The following is a 9,065-nucleotide window of genomic DNA, read 5'->3' as shown; positions in this document are numbered from 1 at the left end:
ACCGAAGGTATGAATAATATATACATATATATATACGATATACACAAGCCATGTGTAAATATATTTAAATTGGCATGCATAGTTTAGTTCAATTGAATGTGTTATTTATAACAATAGTAGTTTTTGTTTTTCTTTTAAAAACATAACTATTTATAATGCTCCCTAAATAATAAATTACAGTGAAAGCAATGAAGATTTTGTAGGTTTTGAACCAAACTGTATAATAGTAAACCTTTTTTTGATTTACGGTATTTTCTTATTTTGATGTTTTGAGCTCTTTTGTGTTTAGAACAATATATACTAATTTTTAAAGTATCAAATTGAATTTTTGTTCAATAAAAATCTTTCAAATGCGACTGTAGCTTTTTTTCCCCCAAAACTTTGTCTTCAAAATAAGGGGTGCGTCTTATATTCCGAAAAATACGGTACCAACATTTATTAGTTTGCTTCTAACTCAGTATGTGACTACAGGTTGCTTATGTGGAGAGAGAATCATTGAGATACTCCACTTTTTTTTTGCTAGACAATAGTACTAATGTAATATCTCAAAATACTTTCTATCACCTACATTAATGGTTATTCCAATAAACAATGTCATACCTTTCAACTCTCACGCATGTTGGTGAAACTCGCATTTTGAACAAAGATCACGGTCTCACGCCTGGCTGCTAAAGTCTCACGATTATCGGTGTTTGATTTCTATTTTCTTTTTCATCATATGATATTAAACATGTAGCTCTTATATTCGTGTCCATCGGTGGGACAGCGGTAAGTCTTCGGATTTACAATGCTGAAATCAGGGGTTCGATTCCCCTCGATGGACACAGCAGATATCCCGATACGTCTGCTATAAGAAAACACGTGGCTAGGTGGTTAGGGCGCTCGACTCGCATTCTGAGGGTCGCTGGTTCGAATCCCCGTCCCACCAAACATGCTTGTCTTTTCAGCCGTAGGGGCGTTATATGTGACGGTCAATCCCACTATTCGTTGGTAAAAGAGTACCCGAGAGTTGGCAGTGGGTGGTGATGACTAGCTGTCTTCCCTCTAGTCTTACACTGCTAAATTAGGGACGGCTAGCGCAGATAGCCCTCGTGTAGGTTTGCGCGAAATTCAAAACAAACAAACAATAAGAAAACACATACACTCATTTTCTTCGTAAAACTCTTAGGACGGTCCTAGTCCTTTACTTCAAATGTGCGCAATGAGTAGCGAGGATAGGACCAGTCAAAAATAGAAAGTTTCTGCGCGTGCACATCGCGTCGAGTGATTGGTTCTTTGTTTGCCTATTAACCAATAAAATGATCTATCACATACAATCAAGCTCGCGCCATTTGTTGTCAATATAGTAAACAAGACGAGTGAAAGCGGTTCGTTATTTGACCGTCCATCAAAACAATCCAAACTGACAAAATATCAAGGTGCTGCAAAGTATGATACTAAGTTCAATCTAGAATGGACAAAGATGTGCCCATAAATCCTGCCTGAATCGTTCAGTAAGAATTATTTTCGATGCACAGTGTGTAGCCGTACAGCCAGCTGCAAGCACCAAGGACTGCTTGATATTGAAAGCATTCTGAATGTATGATTTTGGGAAACCGTCACAATGGAAAAATAATTTATTGGAAACATTTCTTGTAGGTCATTTCTTGTAGATTATCTGAGTATGTTTTATTTCCAAACTTAGCATACTTGCATTCATTCTGAATTTTTGTGATCTTTAAGTGCACAGGTATAGTATGAATTTTTAACAATCTAATAAAATGATTAAAACTATTTTATGAAAGAAATGCAAGTCTAGTGAACAAGTCTTTTGTGTGTGTAAGCTTCCCTTCATCTCTGTTTTAACATCATGCTGAAAATCCACCAGAGCCCTACATTTAGGTTTTTAAAATGCGAAATTCCTTTTCAGGCGAGGGACTAAGTCCCCTAGATCCCGGCTTTTTAATGTTCTCACTCATTCATAGGTATTTGAGGTTGATAGCTATGAAACATATGTAGAAGTGTGAAAATCTCCCAACTCATACTAACTTGCACAAGTATCTGTATCATCCCTTGAAACAGACTCACTTTATCTTAGGGAGAAGACACTGGTTCAAACTGTTATAACCATTGTAGGATGTATTCTTTACCAAAGCAACCTAAGCAGAGGATTGGTGTATGTTTACAACCTTCATGCATCCAGTTTACTGGTACAACGCTAACTACGTGTAAAATACCTGTGTGGAAATTTAGAAAAGTCATCTGAATATACTTAAATAAATATATATTCTACAATAGTTTTCGAATGGTAAAATATGACAATAATAATTCCATCGCAGTTCCAGTAGCTGCTACCACTTTAAATGTAAATTGTGACTCTATGAAACTGACCAGATTGTTGTAACAAAGTGCTGTGGAATATGGTAAGCAAAAACACACCTAATACCCTGTTAAATTGTTACAAACTAACCCAGATTGTTGTTGTTTAATATAGTTGTTTGTTTTTCTTAGTTTGCTGTTAGAATTTGTCTTATTCACTCTGCAAATCGTATCCTTTGGAATATTTTATTATTGTGTTATTTTTAAATTACTGTTGGTCATCAGTTTTTCCTCAGAATGCCACAAGTTCACAGTTATGTACCAATCTACCTGAAAAATATGCCAGGCAGTTAATTTTCGACAATCATCAAACAGATTAGCTCCTCCGTCACGTGATTGCTGAACCTCACCCATTAAAAATAAAAAAACAATGACATACTCAATACGTTCAGCAAAGGACAATGTGGTTGAAATCTGACCAACTCCACCCAAGAAATGACAATTTTCTATAGCTTAGCCCCACAGAATTATCCAGCTTTGTGCTAGACCGGTGAGCCACATAGTATTTTGAGTGTAGTCTCAGGATCCGGAAATTAGCTTTATTCAAGTTTATTATAATTAAACGCCAGAATAATACAGTAATGGGTAACAAACATAAAGAATAGGCACTGGCATGGTGATTAGATCATTCGACTCGCAATCTCCCGGTCGTGGGCTCGAATCCCGTCATTAAACATGCTCGCCCTTTAAACCATGGGGTCATTATAATATGACGGTCATTCCCACTTTTCTTTGGTAAAGAGTAGCCAAAGAGTTGGTGGTGAGAGGTGTTGACTAACTGCCTTCCCTCTATCTATGACTTCTAAATTATGGATGGCTAGTGCAGATAGCTCTCGAGTAGTCTTTTGCTAAATTATACAGACAAACAAAACCAAACAGTTAAGCCTAAAAGTCAAATACACTAAAACTGAGCTATATTTTTAGCTTGACCTTTCTATTAATCTATTTTTAATTTTGTCTGGTAACCACCTATTAGTGAACCAGTTGATATTTCTTTGGGACAGCCAGCTGGACAACCCGGGCAAATCCTATGCAACTTAAGAGAATACTTGTGAAAAAAGCAAAGGTAATCTCGCCGTAATGCTAAGCATCATAATATCATAAAAACGATTCATGTAGTGATTAGGACAACTGTGAGTAGCCCTTGATGCAGAAAATATCTTCCTGAATATAACAAGTTTAATGAGAACACTCCGTAGATGAACCAAAGATTAAAAACAATAAAATATATTTATAAATCTATTAATTATAGAAAGGTAAAATAATAGTAGAAAAATCACATCCTGTATAAGGCATTCTCTTAAAAATTAAAGAAATGTAGACTTACAATAATTCATTACTAATTGATAAATTCAGAATTCACTATTTTTTGTTTATTTGTCCATTTTTTATTTACAGCATTGAAACTTACGGTTCCACATCAAATACACATCTTCAAAATGTGGATTTTTCAACAAGAACAAAACAACTATTTAAAATTTATCTTTGTAAAATTCTTACAAAATTACTCGCACCCTTTTTAAGAAAATTTATCCTTCAGATATTTATAAAATGTATTATCTTTATGATCCCTGCAATTATAAAATCTTAACTATGCTACCAAAAAGACATCATTTAGACTTTGGTTATGTATTTAAGTTATTAAATATAGCATAAGGTATGTAACATCTGGCCATAATCCTACTATTTGATTATAGTAGCCAAAGATTGATGCTGTTAACTAAGTGCCTATCATTCAGTCTGTCAGTTCAAAATTAGATGTGGTTAGGCTGGCACAAATAACACTTGCATAGCTTTGTGCGAATATCCGAAACAAACAAACAAAACTGTTACATCTGGAGTATTCTTAGGTTCACTGATTTCCATCATAATAAATAGGTAGGAAGCTGCAAGATAACTAGAGGTTCAATGGGAAATCTGTCAAAGAGTAAAGGTCTGACTTTGACTGAGTCTGGCACAAACAAAAAGACTGAACACAAAATTGTAGAAATTAAATATATTGATTTAAACAAAAAGCAAATTTAATAATTAAATGCAGGCAAGTGTTTAAAGTGCTTGGCGAAAAAGGAGGAAGAGAAACATTTATTAGGTCTCTCTCAATGGTTCAGATTCATAGTTAAATCTCTCAAACAAGAATCTGTATCAACTGAAGATCTACGTAGGCCCGGCATGGCCAGGTGGTTAGGGTGCTCGACTCGCAATCTGCGGGTCGCGAGTTTGAATCTCCGTCACACCAAACATGCTCGCCCTTTTAGCCGTGGGGGCGTTATAATGTGACATTCAATCTCACTATTCATTGGTAAAAGAGTAGCCCAAGATTGTAATGACTAGCTGCCTTCACTCTAGTCTTACACTGCTAAATTAGGGACGGCTAGCGAAGATAGCCCTAGTGTAGCTTTGCGCTAAATTAAAAACAAACAAACAGATGTACGTAAAACAAAGAAACCAAAATCACTCTAAAACAACGAATCTTAAACAAACTCACTAAATTTGTCTAACAAAAAATCTAACTTAAACGAGTCACAAGGGGATGTCTCTAACAAAGAATCTAACTTAAACGAGTCAACAAGGGGATGTCAAGCCCTTAGAACATCACCCTTGTTACCATAAGAAACTCTCACTGTCACTACCTTTAGCATGTTTCCCAATTGGGAACACTGGTGACGTTCTTGGTGACTCAACCAGTCCTGTTGATATAACTAAAGACAAGGAAATTTAGTGGATCTCTATTGACATTCCTATAATAAAATTAACTTGAAGAATGTGGAAAGTTTGAAAAAAATCCCCCCCCCCCCCTTTAATTTCAGACCGACTCTAGTTTAAAACTTGAAAAGCAATTAAAACTAATTCGCGTATCAGTAAATATATATATATATAAATAAAAAATCGGCGTAACTTGCCCACATCCCTGTGAAATACTTGCCTAGCAATACAAATGAATCAGACAGGGAAAACAGCGTTACGAAACAAAGAATCAAAAGTTACGAGCTACGCATAACACTTGTTTGGTTTGTTTGTTTTTGGTAATTAAGCACAAAGCTATACAATGGGCTATCTGTGATCTGCCAACCACGGGTATCGAAACCCGGTTTCTAGCGATGTAAGTCCGCAAACATACCACGGTGCCGCTGGGGGGGGGCACTTGTTTGGTTTAAGCTTATTTTCTCTATTTTGCATTCCTTTTTTTAATTTTAATATGAGTGTCACCATTAAACATCTTCAATATCCAATTTGTTGCTTATCATTGTGGGATGATGTATATATCAAAACATTATGGTGCTTAAGCATAGTGCTGCCTGTTTTGTCATAAAAACTGTTGTTTCTGCTAATGTGTCAAGATTTGTCTTTTGTCATATTTTGAAATTTTAAACTATTCATTTTGTGTGTAAATATACAAGATGTCAAAGGTTACCATTGAAAAAATATACACTAATCTATGTTCACCCTACTAACCCATCAGTGAAATCGCAACTTGCTCAGTAGAACAAATCATACAGTTATACATTATAAATTACTTTATCCAATGCAAAATGTTAAATGCAAAAATACACAAGGAGCTATCTGTGCTCTTCCCACCACGAGTATCGAAACCCAGTTTTTTTAAAAAATGATTTTATTGGTATTTTGGAGAACATGCATGTAGCTGAAAAACAAACGATGAAGTGGAATAAATTTTGATAGATTTCATAAGCTGATTACATTGACCAACTGTCAGTTTGTTGAAATATCTGTACAAATAGAAACACATTCGGCTCGTTTATTTTTGATGATCAATTTTGTGTCTGCATTTGGACATATCAGCCACCAAGAATTGATATCCAGCCGTATCCATTCTTTTGCACGGGAACGTTTAGCAAAATGGAATGATGATATTACCATCCTAGATTTAGATGGCACACATATTTATATAAAGTGCCAAGATTACATTCCAGAGTCGAAATTGCAGGATGTTTAACCCACAACCACTTATCAAATAAATGATGATATTACCATCCTAGATTTAGATGGCACACATATTTATATAAAGTGCCAAGATTACATTCCAGAGACGAAATTGCAGGATGTTTAACCCACAACCACTTATCAAATAAATGATGATTATATTCTCTAATGGTTGTATTATGTCGTTCTTTTGTCCATATCTTGCTGATGGGTAAAATGCTGTTGTAACAATTACTCATTTCATATCCCAAAATGATGTTAATAACGTGGCTTTTGTGGATAGAAGACCTATAGGGAAACTTTAATCTGTTTAAGGAACTGAGTGTAAACGCAAGATATCATTCTTTCTGCACTAGTGGTATGACTAATATTTATAAAGGAATTCAATCTTTCAAGGTTTGTCTAGGGATGTAACTAGTATTTACAAAGGAGTTCAATCTTTCAAGGTTTGTCACAAAACTGCTTTGGGTGATAGAAGCAATGAATGGTCGCATAAAGAATTGGATGTATTTACTAACATTCACATTTCTTTTTCGTGTGATAATGTGAGGATTGTAAGTAATATTTGCAACTGTTATCAGCCTGCTCTCACACAAGACACAAGAGCTGATTCTGTTGTTGCACAACGCGAGCTGGAACTGATGAAACAATCCAACACATTCCAACAGATTGTATAGTTCAAAGGTTTTGTGCGAAATAAGGTAATATGAAAAAATTATTGAAACGACTTTGGGCTTTCTATGATTGTCTGAAGAATGTGTGCAGCATATACCAGATGAAGTAGACAGTTTAATACACCTAAGAACGTCTATCTGAGGACGAGCTGAATAACGTGTTGGTTAATAGAGACAGAAACGACATTCATCATGTAAGGTTTATTCTCGTTGGATTCAGAATGACAAACAGAGTGGCATTCCTATTTAAGCTCGACATTACTTATACCTCGCAAAATCACTTTCCGTTGGTGCGTTATAAGAGTGACGGTCAAATCTCGCGATTGGATTAAAACACCCTAAGACTGACTAGATCAGTGGTTCCCAACCTTTTCACCACCAAAGACCCATTTTATTATTATTTTTCCCCACGGACCCCATGTTTTTGAAAGATTCCGTATACCCCAAAATTTTTTTTCATTAACTAATAATTAACTCGTTTTCCCATTTTTTACTATCAAATAAAATACATATATAACTGAGTGTGCAATTAAAAAAACAGCAGTATTAAAAACTTATTTGTTTAATGAGATGGTTGATGTGGCTTGGTTGATACTATGTTCAGGCTTAATTGTAGACAGTTTCAAGTGTAGATTAGGTTCCACATTCATGCAGTTTCTGTATTTTGATTAAAAAACAGCTGGGAGAAAGCCAAGCTCCCATAAATATGTAGTTGGGAAAGGCATGGAATATTTCAGTGCTTTGGATGGCAGTTCAGGGTACTCTTTTTTTTTCATATGCAACCAAAAATCCGATACGTTGTACTGAATGAAATTTGACCTCAAAGAGGTGTCACATGAAAGTTCAACAAGGCTATTTTCTTCACTTGCAGTTAAATAGTTTACACTTTTTACATCTACATTAAATGGATCCCTAATCCACTTGTTATTGGCATCAGGCAGGAAAAAATAATCCTTAAAGTTCTTCAAAATCTGCAAGTGGTGAATGATAAGGTTTCTTATTTATTGAGAGAAGTCATCGTCAGATGCTGTAAGAAAACCATTGAGTGTTGGAAATGATTCAAACACACCCTTCTGAAGACATTCTGACCACAAGTCTAATTTCATAATCATAGTTTCCACTTTATCTTCAACTTTCAAAATAGTTACAGCTCTCCTTTGTATGCTCAAATTTAGGCCATTCAAATATATAAAAACATGAGACAAATATGCCACCATAGCTAGCCACGAAAAATTATTGAAATATTTTATCACAGATAAATATTCAATTTTCATAACGCAACTCAAATAAGCGGGTAAGTACTTTTCTGCGAGACAGCCAACGCATTTGAGAATGTAAGAGCAATTGTTCATGCGCACTACCCACCTCTTTACAAAGAACATTAAAAATACATGAATTTAAGGGATGGGCTTTAATAAAATTAACCACTTTCACTGCCTCATCTAGCGTAGTCTTAAATTGTCCTGGTATCTTTCTTGTTGCCAATGGTTTTCTATGTATGCAGCAATGAGTCCATTTGACATTTGTTATGACAGATAGAATATTTGCAATGAATGTATTGTATTTTCCTGACATACCAGGAGCCCCATCAATACTGACTCCTACACTTTTTGACCACCCAATTTCATTTATAATTATGAAATCATTCAAATTATTAAAAATAGCCTAGATGGTAATATGTATTGGCAATGACTGGCAGAATAAAAAAATCTTCACTAATGTTACCATCGGATTCATACTGTGTGAATGCAAGCAAGTCAGCACTGTTAGAAACATCTCTACTTTCATATAATTGCAAAGAATAACATTCTCTTTTGTGCACTTTTTTTCACTAGCTGGTTTTTAACATTATCAGACAGGTATTCAATTCGCCGCTTTACAATGATGTTTGATAATGAAATCAAATTAAAATTTTTTGCTGCTTTGTCTTCTAGGTGTAAATGCTTTAGCAGCAGGTAGAATTAGTTCCTCTGCTATTGTATGCGGTTGTCCAGTCTTTGCTATTAACAGGGACATTTCATACTGTTACGTCTCCGTTTGTTAATTAACTTTCCGTAACTTCGTTCCGACAAAACTTTAGCGACACAAGTT

This window comes from Limulus polyphemus, unplaced genomic scaffold, assembly GCF_000517525.1.
Source record: "Limulus polyphemus unplaced genomic scaffold, Limulus_polyphemus-2.1.2 Scaffold367, whole genome shotgun sequence".
NCBI classification, from domain to species: domain Eukaryota; kingdom Metazoa; phylum Arthropoda; class Merostomata; order Xiphosura; family Limulidae; genus Limulus; species Limulus polyphemus.
Note: the sequence above shows the minus strand (reverse complement) of the source record.